The following is a 17,923-nucleotide window of genomic DNA, read 5'->3' on the forward strand; positions in this document are numbered from 1 at the left end:
TTATTACTGACTGATAAATTATTACCAACTGACGCGTGCTTGGAAACGTTCAAGGCTTCGCATATTATTTTTATCCAGAAATTAGCTCAGCCTTCGTTCTCGTGAGAACATAATGTAATTTGAAAATAAGAATCTCGTAGAATTGATTTCGGAGATCGTGTTTTCGAAGTTTCGATACTTTCGATGAATCGCGCTAATTGATTCATTAAATTCCATGCATTAGCTTCCATGCGTTAAAGTCTTTTTGGAGAACGCTTTAAGCGTTCTGGACAATGCAGTCGGATGTAATCATTTATGCGACCCGGGCGAACGATTGTGTATTTTGTAGAAGACAAATTGGTGGCTCATAAAATCAATCAACGGTGAGAACGGAGTGGAAATTGAACGAGAATGTATGACTAATTGCGCAGCAGGAGTATCAATCATGTGGGTTTACCAACTTTAAAAAGATACACGTCAACCCGTGTTGGAGGAAACGTGATAATGAAGAGACTGTTTGTAGTAAATCTTACGGCGGCTTAACGAGCGCCAAAGTGGAACCAGGTTTTCGAAGCTCGTGCATGTTCGAATCGTTGTAAGATCGCTTCTAACCTAACAATTTCGACGAAAGAATAAAAAGCGGCGATAAATTTTATGTTTACATTTGATGTCTATTACATTTTGCATCGTTTGTCGTGAATTTAATTTCTTACTGCGATTAATTTTTATCATAGACAGCAGAGGTTCTGTGTCTTTGAGCTCTAACGTGATATTTCGATTTAAGACTAGAGGTATCAACTATGTAGTACCACGTGTCTTTACAATTATAATTGGAAAAATAGAATATTTAGAAACAATTATCTTCAGTGATTTGATAATACTAACAAGTTAGGTAATTAATTACAGAATTAAAAATTTATGATTTTATTTTGCTCTATGACCATATTTCATTTCTTGTTCATTAGCTGATCAGTTCAAAATGAATCCATTAAGTGTTCGAGTATGATAGTGTTATATTCTATTTTGCTAAAATATTTAATAATAGATGGTAACGACTGACGAGGAGCATGGAAAATTTTTGGATATCTATGGAATTTTTGTCTTAAAGGAAAAAAGATAATAATTTTTCTCAATACAATGAAAGTATTTTTAAATAATTCTGGTTATCGAAATAGAATCAATTATACAAACCATTGAGAACAGTATTTGCAAAGGGGGTCTGAGTGTTAAAATATTCAGCTAAAATATCTTCTAATACACGTGCATTATTTTACAAAATCTAAAGAAAGTTATAAATGCGAATAACGAAAAATTAATTCAATTATAATACATCCACGTATTAATACTAACATCGACCTATTTAAAAATTAATCCGAAACTACGGCTTCTTATCTCATGCATTTTTAGAATTTTAATTATTCAAAAACCACAAAACGAGATACATTTCAAAATAGATAATTCCGCGATCGATAATCAAGCTCACAATATACAGATATATACAATAATTAATATAAAAGAAAGGTACACTATAATTATAGACCAAAAATATTCATCAAACCACGTGAAACCACGTGAAACATTAAAATAACATCATCTACGATCATTTCCAAGATAACTGTGCCTCTATAAGAAACGGAGGTTTATTCGTGCAAGCTCGAAAAGCTAGAAACCGTATTTGTAATTTCATTAGTCTCATGATTCAATCGGCCAACCTGTTTAACCCATATTCCAGAACCGAGGCCGCCTGAGTTTCCGACGTTTAGTATCTCGCATCTTCTAGCATCCCCCCGTTATTATCGTGAACCTTTGCAGCAAATTAAACGCGGCTTGCATCCAGAGGCATCAAGATACGTGACGCGATACACACCGAGAAACATGGTTGCATTGTCTTACAACGCTCGGTATTAATATACGCAATGATATACGACTATCATGTAATCGATTGTCTCGCCGCGCAATGATTGTCTCTATTCGCCTCTGTTTCACTCGTTGCGATGGCTTTTCGAGTACTCTTCGCGATGGAACAAGTCGGCAAGACAATGAACATTTTAATCCGGATTTAAAGGGAAAACGGATACCTTCCTATTTACATATTGCATCTTCTGTGTGTTTACATATTATATTTAACCTATATATTTAACCACGTTGTTATGACGAATGTATATATACACCTATATGTCCTCCAGCATCTGAGATTTAATCATTTGATAAAAGAATTTTCTGTACTATAGTATCATTTTTATTTGCATTTATGTGTATCGTGATAATTAATTGCACGAAGTATTTAAATGCTCGTGTTCATATTTTTTCTCTATATGAAATTTCTTCTTATCTAAAATGCTTTTAGTTCTAAAGATATCTGAGCAAAAGAGTCAGTATTCCTTTCAACGTTTATCTCGTTAGAGAAATTTGATACCCTGTAGCTCGATTGGTATTGTTCTCAGGAGTCGTTTAATTTATTAACTAGAGAAAACAAGCTAACCGATTATCCGGGTTATCGGTATTCCGATTTTACCAGTTGAACGTAAATTTCGAATGTAACAATTCATTGGAGTGTAAAATTAAACGTGATAATGTATCAGATGAATAGATTATATCGTATTCGTAACAGCAAGAACTAAAATCGATTCGAGCAAAATTATCTGTTAAAAATTAATTATTCTATTAATTAGTCCGTTAATTTTGTATTACATGGCCGATGAGGTTTCCGATTAGAAAGTGACGCAGCTCTAGACGGGTTAAGGATATGAAAGGAGAAAGAAGAAGCAATTACATATGTAGTTAAAAGATATGACTAAAAGTAGATTTCATTAACCACTGGCCAAGTAACAACGCGAAACAATGGCGTCGCGATTGAAGCGGTCGCTTGTATAAGCAATAAATATTTTTCCGGACTATGGTCTTTGGCATTCTAATCAACGATGATGTTATCGAACTTTGTTGAACTTGAGAGACCACGTGGCGATGTGTCAGCTGGTTAAACTTACGTGCGATCGAATGTTGTAAGAAAAACTCTACAACGCGTGTATTTCTACAAAACGATATTTTTCCTTTGGACAATAATTATTCGTTAATTTCATGTAAACGAACTCGAGTAATTTAAATTTCGTTGAAACATCTCAAATCTTTGTTTATTTTATGCAACGTAAGTTCTTCGAGCGTCATATCGGTTGAAGCAAAGTAAAAGAAGGAAGTAGACATTTTATAAGAAACTGTACATTTTTTAAGTATCATTTTTGAGATTGTTTACTCGAATGATTTTCGGCACCGGGGCCGGCGTAATGAAACAGCAATATTTCGTTCACGCCATACGTTTGATCTCAAACATGATCGCTTATTTGCTGAGGATAGTAGTGTACACTGATGACGAATTTCAATTATAAAGACTTTTTAATTTCATGCCTTCCGTATTAAGCGTTTATTACTTGGAATAGTATGGTAATGACCTGTACGTTACGGTAACTTTTATACATAATAATACAGGCAATGAAACATGTATTAACCTTGGTCAACACGTTCTGTAAATACTTTCTTTAATGTGTAATTGCATAATTCGTTATATAAGCAATTCATGAAGAATTCCAATGTTATCTTATTACCTAAAAATATATACTGGAAATCAACTAATTATAACACGTATGAATCACGATCGTAAATCTAATTAGTGACCTCATAAGACTCGTCATTGCGCAACGAAACTTCTGACAAAAATCAAACTGTCCGAAGCCATCGTGCATGAGATATTTTCACTAGAAATAAAATGAAATATCTTCAGACTCGATCTCTATCTTTCCTACCGAATACTCAAATCGCTAGATTCCCGCCAAGCATTAATGCGTAGTATCTAAATTCCCATTACCACCTTAATAAACAGAAGAAGCAACCCAACAAGTTTTATCAGATGTCGTAACGTTCTCATATAAGCCACCGGGTGAAAAATAAAGACTTCTCAACAAGCAGCCGTGACTAACTAAACCTGAATCAACTCAATTTCTTCCCACTTTCCAACTCACTCTCTATCTTTCCAGCTTTCTACGCAAGATTCTTGATAAAGATCAATATATAATATCTATATTCCTGATACCACTTCATGTAAACAGAGATGACCAAAAGATTTCATCAGATGTCGTAACTTCCTCGTGTGAGCTACAAAATGAAAGAAGAAGACAAGATTTAATAAACCAAAACGTGATTCTTACCTAAATTTGACTTAACCCATGACATATTCCACGGGACATTTCCCACCATTAAACTCACTCTCTACCTCTTCTTCTTGACATTGAAATTTCTAGATTTCGATTAAAATCAATGTATTATACAATAGGTCTTCTAACCCTCTAACGTGATCTATCAAACGAAAAGCAAAGACAGCTTCCTTAACCCTTTGCGCACTTGCGGACCAGGTCGCGTTCGACACTTTACCCCAACTGATTCATAGTCAAGAACCTACTTGGAAACAAAGATATTTTTAATCAACGACATATCAACATTAACATATTTTTGTCGAATTATATTAAGACACAAACGAATCATACTTTACATACAAATATTGGGAAACATTGAATGCAATATTGTCCAACTATTGAAATGTCGGGTCCACTTCGACACAGGACCTCGAAGAATGAAAAGCCAAACGCGCTTCCCAATAAAACCTGATTCAACTCATGGCACTATCCACGAGACATCCTCCATTTAACGCAAGAATGACATCCATCGGACTCGAAGTGCTCGCTATCGTCGGAATAATGGTTAGAATGGTACAGAATGATGACAAACGCGAACGTGGCCAAATGAGTGGTGCTCCAAATCGTCGGAGACGGAATGATGGCACGCATGGTCCAGAATGGTGAGAAACGCGATCGAGTCCGAATGCGTTGTTCATTGGCGAGTGTAGGGGCGCGATCATGCGTTCAGGTGAACACACACGCGTGAAAGTAATGCGAATTATGCACGCGCACGATCATGTGTGTCCGGCGTAGTGTACATGGCTTGCTCGTAGTGAGTCATCGAGCGTACTGACGTCATCAACGTGCTCTGGGGGCAATCAACCGGCAAGCAGCGTAAAAATCTTGCGGATCACGCGTCACGTACTGCACGGTTGCAGCATGATTGCGTGGGTGGATGCTGCGAGCTGAATGGGAGCTGAATGCGCGTCGTTTCGACGGTGGCAAAGAAATTCGAGGCGTTTTATATACGTCATACGACGTACGCCTTTTCGCGTTTGAAAATGGATGAGATTTGGGACAGGATACCTCCTCCTGAGAGCTAATGAGACGTTACCATCGCGGAGCGCGATATCTGTCGTAGGCTTAATCGGCTCGAATGGGATGTGAAAAGATGCCACATACTCGCGTGACGCGATGATAAAGTTTGTTACGTAACTTCATTAACAATAGAATTACCAAATCAGTCAGAAAGACTGATCTCTTTCTGCTTTTAGAACTGTTGAATGCAAACAGGTACTTTTGTTAAAATTAATTTAGAGGCAATTACATAATTCTATGTAGCCTGTTTGATTTTGTCACAACGCTAATGTTATCTATGTACACTATTTATTTAGGTACATATTGCAGGTAGATAGCCGTAGTGTAGTGTAATTTATTTGTATAGGGCGAATCGCGTAAACTGTTACCAGTGAATATTTTCTGAATGATATGAGGTAACGAATGGCTTGTTTGTTGGAATTTGTATGGTTGGAATATGTTAACTATAGAGAATGAAATATTTTCTTCTTCTTGTTAATCGATTCAATATTGGGATGAGTTTGGTTAAGGAAATTTACTTCTGAAGCAATTGTTCGTGTCGCAAAAATAGGTGTAGCTATTCGACCTATCGTTAAACTCAATAGACACCATTCTAACTCTGTCTTACAATTTGCTCAGGTTCTTGTTATTCAAGGTCACTGCATAGACACGATCGAATGCATTTTAACAACCGTTACAATATGCAACAGCTAATTATATATACATATTCGCTTCCGTGCAAAAAGATAGTGATTATATTGAGAAATTCAAGGTGTTGCGCGGTATTTCTCTTTCGAACTCACTGCAATGGTTTTAAACACTTTTTGTCTTATTAGAAGCAAAGGGAGTATTTAGACATTGTTCTAAATTTTTGTTTAATTTTGGTCAAACGGTATTATAAATAAACGTCTCTCGAAGGAGGTACTTACTTCAAATAATACCTTTTTAGAGTTTATAGGATCTAGGACTGTAGGACAGAACACTACGTGACTTGTTGGTAAAGGCATCCTGATTTAAATAGTAATTAATTTGATCGAGAAAGACAGATCATTGCGAAATTGGGACATTTGCAATTTGTCCTAAAGGAAAATGAGCTCTTCGTGTGTCCTTATACCCTTACATATATACGTGACTATACAATTTTAATAAAAAATTGTAATAAACTTTATGCAAATTTGAAAGAAACACGATCCAGTTTGCTAATGACTAGCATAAATGTGTGATTTACAACTTTTAATTAGCAAGCAAACAGAATTTTCCTTTGTTAACTGGAGGAAATTTACAGCTAACGTTTATGTATGCAAAAGTAGTCTGGGACCAGATACTTAATGTATTTTTTCTGGTAGCAAAAAATCAAATGACAAAAGGCATTACGGATATCATCAAAAATCTTAATTACTCTCAATTACTTTCATTATAAAATTTATAATGTTTTAAAACTATTAAGATTATAAAAAGGTGAAACTTCTCTATTATAATGTTCAACAATTTCGTAAGTATAATATGAGAATCGAAACATTCTAACTCCTTGTCCTTGAAAGCCTGAAGAAAGTTTACAAGCAATAAATAACATTGCAAAGAAAAGTTCCAATAAATCATTACATAAAATTAAGTAACATAATTCGAAGAAAATGAAGTTGAAACGATAAGAGACTTGAAAAAATGAATTTTGTTTAATCCTCTAAGATCTACAATGCGTGCGAGTACCAGCAAAAATTACATTCCGAAGGTGAACGTATTAAATCAATTTTGATCCATACTTGATTTTTCGTCGTGACATCTGGATGCACAAGAAGTGAGGAAATTTGAAATAGATCGATTATGTACTTGCAATAATAAATCTGTCCGTCAATGAGTCTAGGGATAAACGGCTGTGGAAATCAGATTGTAAATCACGAACTGCAACTAGATCTGCGCCATACATTTACGTCGTTTTATTACTATGGCAAAACTTGAATTTATTTCCCACGTGCCTGTCTGATTTTTCGACATGATTATATATGAATTTCTCACATGGAAAGTAAACATTTATAGATGAATAATGTAATATTCGAAAATCTTCGCAATGGTACAGTACGTGACAAAATGATAGCACATCCTACTATTTTCACTGATTTTCTTGAGATTAATACAATTTTGCAATAAGAATATGCAAATTTTACATATGTATCCACAAAGAATACGTCATTCTTAATTATATAGAAGACTGATCGAAGTTGACATTTTTTCCTACAAACTTGAACTGTTTATATGAAAAATGGCTGCCATAAAATAATAGCACAGGTGCGAAGAAAATGATCAACAAAGTTTCGTTATTTCAGAATGGAAGTTTAGGAGATAAATAAATAAAAAAAATAGCAATATTTGTTACTTTTACGAAAATATTCCAAAAATAATAATTTTTTTCCAATACCTTTGTCAACAGTATCGTATACTAATAACATTCTCTTAGAAAATAAAATAGAAATTTGATTTATTTTATTCTTTTTTTGTTCAAATGTACCTGGTTGAAGTTATTGAAAGGATATCGAAAATCATAGGGTTTACAATAAAATCACGTTTACCTCGTTTTAATCCCGTGACAACAGGCTATTGCTACTTTGCATTTTATTTTCCACGTGACTATTTGATCATTCGATACGACTAAATTTGAATTTCACGAGTGGAAACGTTGTAGGTGAATAATGGAAAATTTTAGGATTTTTGAGATTAAATAACTTTCGCGGTTACACTCTGTAATTCTAAATAATAGGAACATTGCAGCAGTTTCGGAGATTAAGTTTTCGAAGAAAGTTGCAATTTACATTTGCAGATTTTTGTCATATCATCCTGTGATGGGTAGAAATAATGCTTCGTTATCTGTGTTTATCAAGACTTTCTGAAAACAAGAAAAACGTGCGTTTTCTTTCAAAACAGTACTTACTCTTTGTCTTTAAGTAATGTTATATCTGAAACTAGTCTTAATACGTATTTTTATATTTAACGTATTAAGATTTCATAATAATGATTCATCATTTTTCCTTGAGATTTACAGTGATCTATAAATTTGTATTCTATTAGATTCATTAGCTTCCATAAACAATTTGAAAGGAATATAAAATCGAATATAAAGTCGAATATAAGAAATCATCGAAAATCGAAGTACTCTAACTCTAAAATGGAAAATTGCCTTAAGAATTTTCGACAAATTTAAGAATCTTGTATCGTAATTAAATTCCATCTTTTCCTTTACTAAATTAACTAAATTACTAAATTACTAAATACTAAATCTTAATAAATTAATAAAAAGATTGTTATTATTATCTCGTGTTACGATGTATATTTTCTTTGTAAATTCTGAAATTTTCGATTAAAACACAACATTGAAAGCTGTCTACGTTACCGATACGACATACAAAACAGTACGATTTCAGATTCGTCAAGAAATAAGCGACATTCCAACCATGGACAAACATTCTTTTTATCGGTATGTTAGGATACGTAAATGAAATTTAATCGACAGAAAACTGCGTCAGTACACGAGAAAAAACATTTGCCATCAAGTTTCAGGTCCTAATTACCTTGTCTGATATACAATCATTAACTCTGACTCGTTAATATTATTATATAATGTTATACATGTTATGTAAATTTGTTATAGATACCTAATTTTTATCCAGTATATTACTGAGCAAAATTCAAATCACCTGTCTGATTCTAGCAATATCCATTTGACTATTAATTCTTCTATCTATTCCAAATTTATTCTACGAATGTCAATACAAATGTACCTTATTTTGATACAGTATAATATCAAAATATTCTTCGGGATCACTTCAAATTACTAACTTCTTTTCGCTACAATGCCTAAGTCATACGGAGAAAAAACGAAAATCGAAAAGAAGGGAATATGGAACAGTTTTATAGCAATGTTTGATTAGGATAAGAAATTTACGAGAAACTTTCAGGTAAAAACCAGAAAATACTATTCGACGAGGAATGTTCTACTCATAGAACATGATGTACGATCACAAATTGAACGAGTATCAGAAACTGCTATATTAAACACGATTACACCTATCACGAGTGTTCATACGTGTCACGAATGACTGGTATGATCTATTTCCGCTTGAAATCTACTGTGCTTATTAGCAGACTTTGTAAGCTGATTTGACGACAAATTCATTTGATCTTTTGCACCCTATTAAACACTTACAAGAGTTAGGAAGCACACGAAATGCCAGTTCATTTAATTTACTCGCGCATGAATAAAATGGACTTCACGAAAACGCAGCGAATCTTTAGTTAAAGCAATAAGGAAGCTTGAATTAAGTAATGGATTTAACGAGATTAAGGCAATAACAAAGTTTAAAGTTGAAATAACAATCGAGGGTTACCTAGACTTAATTTCGTCTTTATACGTCACTTGAACTTTGCAATGGAAAGATTGTAAATTAATCGATTTAGATTTTATTTAATAGATATTAAAGAAAGATATTTCGATAGATGTAATCTTCGTGATAATGTATTTTATGTATTACATTTTATAATCTTATGAATTATATTATTTAAAACCCTTACTCTCAAATTATTAAAAAGTTTATTATTATTTTCTGTTCATACACGCTCTACATAAAATATTACAAAATAAATATTACTGAGGATGAATTTATACTGAGAAAATTGTGATAGCAAATCAAAGCTATGACTATCTCAACTGATAATTGCAAACAAATATTCTCTGTCACAAACACGGAACTCCCTCACGATGATGTGATACTGTACACTGTAAATAACAACAACTTTTATGTCCAATTCAATAATTAGATTGATATGCATACAGAAATACCGCATTGAAAGCCTTAAAAGAATACTACTTCCTGCATCAAAATATACAATCACGATACCAACACACTTATGCAACAAGTTAAAGAACCACTTGGTCTATTAAAAAATAAATTTCACTCAATGCAACCTGCATTCTTGACTCATTTGATCGACTCAAGGAGACATAGGTCAAGTAACAATTTTATTCTCCACGCTTTCTCAAGAATTGGCAAAACTTCCGACACTAAAAACAAAGTCACTAAAAGAATCTCTCACGACCAACTCAACAGCGAAACGACGAAACCATCGCGAGAAAGGACAAAGCTGGAATACTCACCTAATCATAATATCTCGCCTCGAGACAATCCCGAACCGGCAGAAGCTCATTCAGCGTAGAATTCGCGTTACCTTTTGATACAACACTTCCGGCAGCACTGATCTTTTCTCTTTTATTTTTTCGCTACGATCGAAGCGTGGACTTGGCGAGGCGTCGATAGAGAGATAACTAAATCACTACGAAGGGGTCAGTTCGCGGCGAGTACGTCTGTCAATCTGTTAGTACCACTGCCAACTCAGGGACGTCGCACGGGACCGCGAAATCAGGCGGCCCCTTCCCCCTCCTTTCCTCCTTGCAGCATTAGAAAAAAGATATACCTAACGCGAAGGGGGATAATAGATGACCATTGACAGCTTCACGGAAGTAATAAAACTCACGGTTAAGGATAACTAGCGAGCGCGAACTTGTCGCTGGATAAATAAATTTATGTTCGACCGGAAAAGCTTCCTCCAGGTCTCATAAATCGGTCAAATTTCGATTTGGATGCTGGTGACCATTTTGGGTTGCTGGTGGCCACAGCAGAGACAAGAACAGAACAGTCATTAGTGAATGAATATGTCAAATTATGATCATAAACCTTTATCAAAATTCATATCGAGTTATCTTTTGATTTTTACTACAATACCGCCAGAGTTGTACCTATTAATTGTTAATCCTTTACAGTTCTAAGTTGATTTGAACTCGACATTCCATTTCGTTCGATGTTCTTCATTTTGGTTTTGGTATATAAAACACAGCCTCTTTTGATGTCATTTAATTTCACATATATATGTCAATGTAGATGCGTTATCAGCTAGGAAGATATTTAAAGTAGAGCTTAGACTGAAAATTTGATTTGACTGCTTAGGTAAGAAGCTATACAATGTCCCAAAGCACCCTTCTGGAATTATTTTAGTCAAAAATTTTAGTGAAGATATCTACGGTATACATTGAGCTTACTTACAAATCGATAATTTCATTGATTCGATTAGTGTACTGTTCATTTTGTAGATCATGATGACAATTACTTTCATTTTTATAGAACACTATGTGCTTGATGAAGTCCAATGGAACAAACGAATGAAATTACATCCGAGGATCCAATTAGCAAAACGTTACGCGAAACGATCGCAACGTTGATTCAATTTTCCTAAGTGCAGAACTCCTTAATTGCTTACGTTTACTATCTCGTCGTGATTATTTAACGTTATATACGTATTCAAATGAAAACTAATCGCGAAAATAGAAATTGTCGCGAGGAACGCCTTTTACATCTATTCGAGCCTAGATGACAAAACAAGTAACATCTTGGCAGAAAAAACTTAAAGATAATCGGCTTTTGAGGGTGTAATACTAATTCACTACCCTTTAAGTCCGAATTCTAATTTGAAATCTAATTCGAATGCGATACTTTTCAACCTTTAATGACTACCTGATGCGAAATCGGACTTTCAAGGGGTAATCATGAAATGATAGGTAACATGTTTTGGAATTTGAAGATGAAGCAAATTTTACTACTATAGCAGTTCAATGATAATAAAATGTGAAAGTTATCTAACTATATTACTTACCATCCTTCCTTTAGAAATGGAATTTAGTAGAAATCAGTTTATGAATTACCTCTTAGCTTATTCCCTGCTGTGCAATTAGTTCATTCAGTGGAATTTAAATTTGTGATTAGATACATATATTTTTATTTTAGATATACGTTGTATAGTATATACATCATATAAAACTATATATACGATAATATGTGTATATCGTGCAGTGAAATGATTCATCTTGAGTTAGCCTGAAAATAAAATTTCCAAGTGATTATTTTATATGATGAAATAATTGTCAACTCTATAAGATCAACTGCATAAACACAATTAAGAATTTAATACATACGCGCGCGCGCGTGTGTGTGTGCGCGCGCGCGCGTGGGAGGGGCGCAAAAACTCACGTAAAAATAATGAACTAATGAATTAATTTCCGACTGTGATACTGTGTGTTGATGCTGACGTTTAGTTTGTTTTACCTTCTTATCCATTAAACATATTGTTTTTGCTAATTCGAATTGCTCCTTTTCTGTTATCATAAATGATTCCATCTCTTGATGTTCCTCGGTATCCAGCGATGAATGCCTGAAAATTTAATTGAAGATTTCAGGCTTTAAAAAATATTGACAATGTTTAAAGATTAGGAGATACCAACTTTTGTAATTAAACAATTCTTCCAATAAGATTTTTAACATTGCGATTAGCGATGGTAAGTTACTGTATCTCTCAAACCTATATATATATTTAAGGATAATAATATTGCAATTTATGGCAATACTATGAATCGTGTTTCTATTCTACATTTTATATTATACAATACACAAATTTATTTGGGTCGAAGAACTATTAATATGGTTTATATTAACATTCATAATATGACTAGTATTTTATGAAACTTATCATGTGTTGAGTAAACTACACTAAACTAAACTAAACGAAGACTGTTCTGACTACAATCGCAAAATTAATTCCATAAAAAACATGATTTGAAATAGTTAAGATCTAATTTTTTATTTTGACATGATTTAAACTATCGTCGATATAGCTTAGATTACTGTGTACTCAAATTCATTTTCTTCGCGTGAATCAGGATTATTTTTCTTGTCAAAGTATTTTTTATTTTTTATTTTAAACTAATAACTAATAACTAAATTTTGAAATATTATAAATTGTATATACTGGTCCCAGTCTGTTTGATTCGGTTTAATATAGTGATTAAGGTAGTCTTTATTAGTTAAATGGTACCTCTGGACTGCACCATTTGCCTGTGAATGATAAGGTGTGGCGAATACGTGCCTGGATTTAAAAAGACTGCTTAAATTTTTTATTAACCTTGATATAAAATGAAGTCTTTGATCTGATGAGAATATTCTTGGATTTTATTTAGATTTTTTCGACTATTTCAACTTCGCGATTAAAAATAATTTCTGGGATGCAAAACTTTATTATACCACCTTGGACCATTAAGATGAGTTTGCTTCCTTGCCCTATCAAAAGTAGTGGTCCTACTAGATTAATATCTGATCTATGAAATGATTCTTACTTGATTGTGATAACTCTTATAACTTAATTAGACGGTTTAAAATTAATTTTACTTAATTGACACGAGTGACACTATTAAATATATTTTTTATTTCCAACATCATACCTGATTAATTATATAATTTTTCTATTCTAAAATGTATTCTTTTACCACCACTCTTACTTTCGCTGATTATTGAAAATGATTATGAAGAAATTTAATTTCCACATGAAAACTCCATGTAAAAAATATCTATTTTCTAAAGATACAAGAACTAAACGATCGAGTCTATATTTCGTAACAATAAGTATATGTTCTTATGTTTGAATTTATTAAAGTATAAATTCATGGGAAAATTATATTTAATTTCATCCTGAAATTTGTTGAAATACCATGTAATAAATTATGAAGGTGCATGGATAAACATTTACGAGATTTAATATAATCGAGTAATCTGCGTAATCTAATTCATTTAAAATGTTCCTTATTTTCGGAAGATAGCACATAACACCTATAATTCCCTTCAGTTTTCTGTAATTTGCTACTATTCGTAATGTATACTTACCAGAGACATCCATTTTCTTCGAAACTATCCAAGAGAACACATCTACGTACTTGACAGTTGAAACGTAATTAATTATCCTTCGTTGTATTCCTTTCGGTCAGTGGGTCTATATAATTCAGTTTTGTGACAACATTTTTACAGAAAGATACTTTGTGAAATATAACGCAGTTTTAAACATATTTGCAATGAACTGAAATTAACAATAAATACCTTGTAGGGATTGTGAGTGAAGCATATGCAAGTATGAGGTCCGATAGGGAAACATAACCTTAATCCCTAACGACTATCTAACGCCACGAATTCGAACTTTTGAACGAAGTTAGTAGAATCATGAGTAACATGTTTTTGGATGTAGAGGTCAAACAAGGTTTATCGTTAGGACAGCTCAGTGATAGTAAAATGTAAAAGGCTGGTTATCTAACACACCCCTGTGCCCTGTTCGAGTTAAATTACTATAGAAGACTTTATCCACTTTAGGCATCGGCCGTCAGGCAATCATCCTATTGCCGTACCATAGTATCATGAATGATGGTAAGAAAAGCTACCCAGAGCCGGTTGCCACGAGTTCCCCTGAAATACTGTGTGCCGCTCACTCACTTGTATTCCCACGGTCCACTTCGCCAAGAGAAAACAATGTGAAACGATATTTTCAATCGTCTCAACCATTGTCAAGACACGTGGTCGTCTTGACGGATGTCGCACTAGTTGATATGTTTGTCAGCGCTGTCTGACATTTTAATAGGATAGAAAAGGATAAAGCATAATTGTTACCAATCTAAGGTAATTCGAGAGCGAATGAGTTATCGAGAGAAACAAACGATACGCGCGACCTCCTAGCGCGAGACACAAAGAAACGAAATTATAAGATGACCCTACTGGTACGCATTATTTTTCGCCATAAACTAGGCAACAGTGTCAAGAGAATATCACGTTGAATGTAAGTTTTCAATGCGTTTGTGCGGCTTAAATTTTTCATAATGCTCGCTTTTAGGAATTCATTGTGCCAAACGTTGGCAAACTACAAAGCTTCTTATTGCGTCTCTTGCCACTTTAAGAAGCAACTGTGAGATAATGACCCAATTAGATGTCATTTACACGTGACTCATATCGTCAATTTATCCATGTCCGGCTGCCAAGCATTAATACCATACGCGAATGATTATCCACGTTTGGTATAGAAAGGTAAACTGCCTCGAATAACGTGTATGCAATAGACGTTAATAGTCATTACACCTGCAAGCTTAGGTTAACAGAAATCGTTTATCGTAAAGCTTATAACAACTTTTATCAGCAAACATTTATAACCTCAATGGGTTTTCAAGGTAATCTCAAGATGTAAGAAACTAAAATTCATAAATTAAGCTTAATCTTTATGTAATGTGTCTTTAAAGGAGATCAACAGTTAAGTACAGTGAGTACAATAAATATTTGTAATGTATTTTTACTGGAAATATTCTTTCGACTAATAGAAATATTCTTTTGATATTTTTTCGGTGCAAATTCTTTAGGATAAAGAAAATGCAAAACTACATTTTGCATTCACAGTACACTGAAGACAATGACGAAGATAAGATCTTAAATAACATTCATTAAAAACAGTTGAAATTACGGTATGCATATTACATAAATATATATGATTATTCAATTCTTTCCTTATTTTATGCCACTTTTAACACGTTCTATTTTTTTTAAATCATTTCACATTGTAAACAATATAAGTTTCATTTTTAGGTACTTTATCACATCACGCGAGAAATTAAAAAGAGAAATACATACGATGAATGATAAATCAAAACAAAGTTCACCAGAATAAACAAAGATACGTTGAAATCGACTAGATAAAAATAGAACGACTGATAATTGTCGACAGAGCGTCTAGCAGCGACGCACCACTGAGAGGGGGCGCAAAACTAGTTCGTCGCCGAATGACGTAGGAGCTCTCATTTTCTTGGCCACCTAGTATACACATCCGGTCGGCCGGCACTCTGCAACTTTCCTACTTCATTCATCGACGCATTCTGTGGCCTTTGAAGGTTGCACAGGCAGAAAAGAGCGGGCACGGTCGCGCGCCGCCGATCAGAGTCAGCCGGCATGCACGCCGACCAGTTTCAACATAATAATTCCTTCTTGGAAATACACCGTGGCTACCACTACATTCTGCAGCATCGCGAATACGAATCGTATTCGTTACATGTGAATCGAGCCGCGAACACTTTACACCGTCGACTTCCCATACGTTTTTCTTTGACTTTTTGTGCTATCAAGAAATATCATGCAAATAATTATGTAGTTCTATAACGATAAAAATTTTAGGGGAAGATCAGTTTAACATCAAATTTATAACACTTTATACGCATAATGTTAATAATTATATAGTAGGGGGGTGAAATTGTTAAATTGAGTACAGCTTTTTACAAGTAGAAAATGTTAGTGTCATGAACAGTATCATGAGTTCTTCTAATACTGAGAATGTAGTGTTTGAATAATAATAAAGTTTCTAATGTGACAGAACTAAACATATGAAAGTGTAGAACTTGATGTGTGTGCTACATTGATAAGAAAAAAAGGAAAATAATCTTTATGCGCATATTTTTGTTATCATGTCAATGTTTGCTTTTAATATATTTTCCATTTTTTGTGTCAATTTATTCTTTTATGACAGAAACTTTATAAATTTAAGTGTATTATGAAATTTATATCAGTGATTTATCAACTGGGAAATATGTACTTAAAATACATTGAAAGTTATAACAAATGTTAATAGAAACAATGCCAATAAGAAGAATAAACTGTTACATACTTCTTAAAAATAAAAATTGTTCTACTAGACAATGATATTTTATTGTATTTTATTACCTTATAAAGTTCTTAAAAAGTGATCTATTCAAAATGAATAAATGAAACAGAAAAAGACTTTTATAGAAAATTAATCCTGATTGTTAACAGGGGAAGTTAAGAAAAGAATTCTATAAAATATGAACAAACAACAGGGACCATGCAACTGAATAGCAGGAAGTTATAATAACAGGGAGCACGGCATCAATGAAATGGGAAACTACCAATGACTGGAATACTATCGTCATCCCCAGCGATTTCTACGTCACCTTTAGGTTAGCAACTGTGACGTAGCTTTCATCGAGCGCACCGACGTGATTACTTAAGTGTCGCAATTTCTTGAAATCGATGCACAACTTTCGTTACAATTTTATCCTTAAACGAGGTTAACGAATGTTATAATGTAATTACCATTTGTCATTTTATGACACTGTACAAAAATGATATCAAACTATTTGTTAACGATGAATAATTCTGCTTTCTTTACTGCATGTATATTAAATGATATTTAGAAAACCTTACAAACATGGATAACCGAATTGCTTCAGTCCTACGTTTTAAAAGAAAATAAGTAATACAATACAAATACCAAAAATTAGTAATTATATCATTTTTACACTATAAAACTTCTTTCGATATAATTATTACACTCGTCACTGCGGTACTTGTAACGCCGATCTATGATTCCTATTATCGATATGTACAGACATAAAACTTATGATTCGATGGACAAAGGTTTTATAAAAATTATCACGAATCAATTATATGTAGGATCAAAATCGCTTAATCGCTTAGCAAACATTCCACGTGAATAATATAGCAGGGAAAATATGGCTGGGAACGGTGCCCGATACGAAGCGAACTCCGCGTTCCATCGAAAATTCCGTTCGTTCGATTCTCAGAGCGCACACAGGTATTCGCGCTTGTAACCGTGCACGTGCGCGAGAGCACCCTTTAGAGGGGAGAGAGGTTATCGACGGCGCCTCGCTGAGAAGGAGAGTAAAGAGAGAAAGGTGAAGAGAGGGCAGAAACGGCGGAGGAGATGGAGCGGAGATAGTTGGGTCGCGAACACAGATAAAAGATGGACGGTATAGTCAAATGTAGGTGTCTTGTGAG

Source organism: Eufriesea mexicana, unplaced genomic scaffold (assembly GCF_001483705.2).
Source record: "Eufriesea mexicana isolate 0111107269 unplaced genomic scaffold, ASM148370v2 scaffold65900, whole genome shotgun sequence".
In the NCBI taxonomy this organism is placed as follows: domain Eukaryota; kingdom Metazoa; phylum Arthropoda; class Insecta; order Hymenoptera; family Apidae; genus Eufriesea; species Eufriesea mexicana.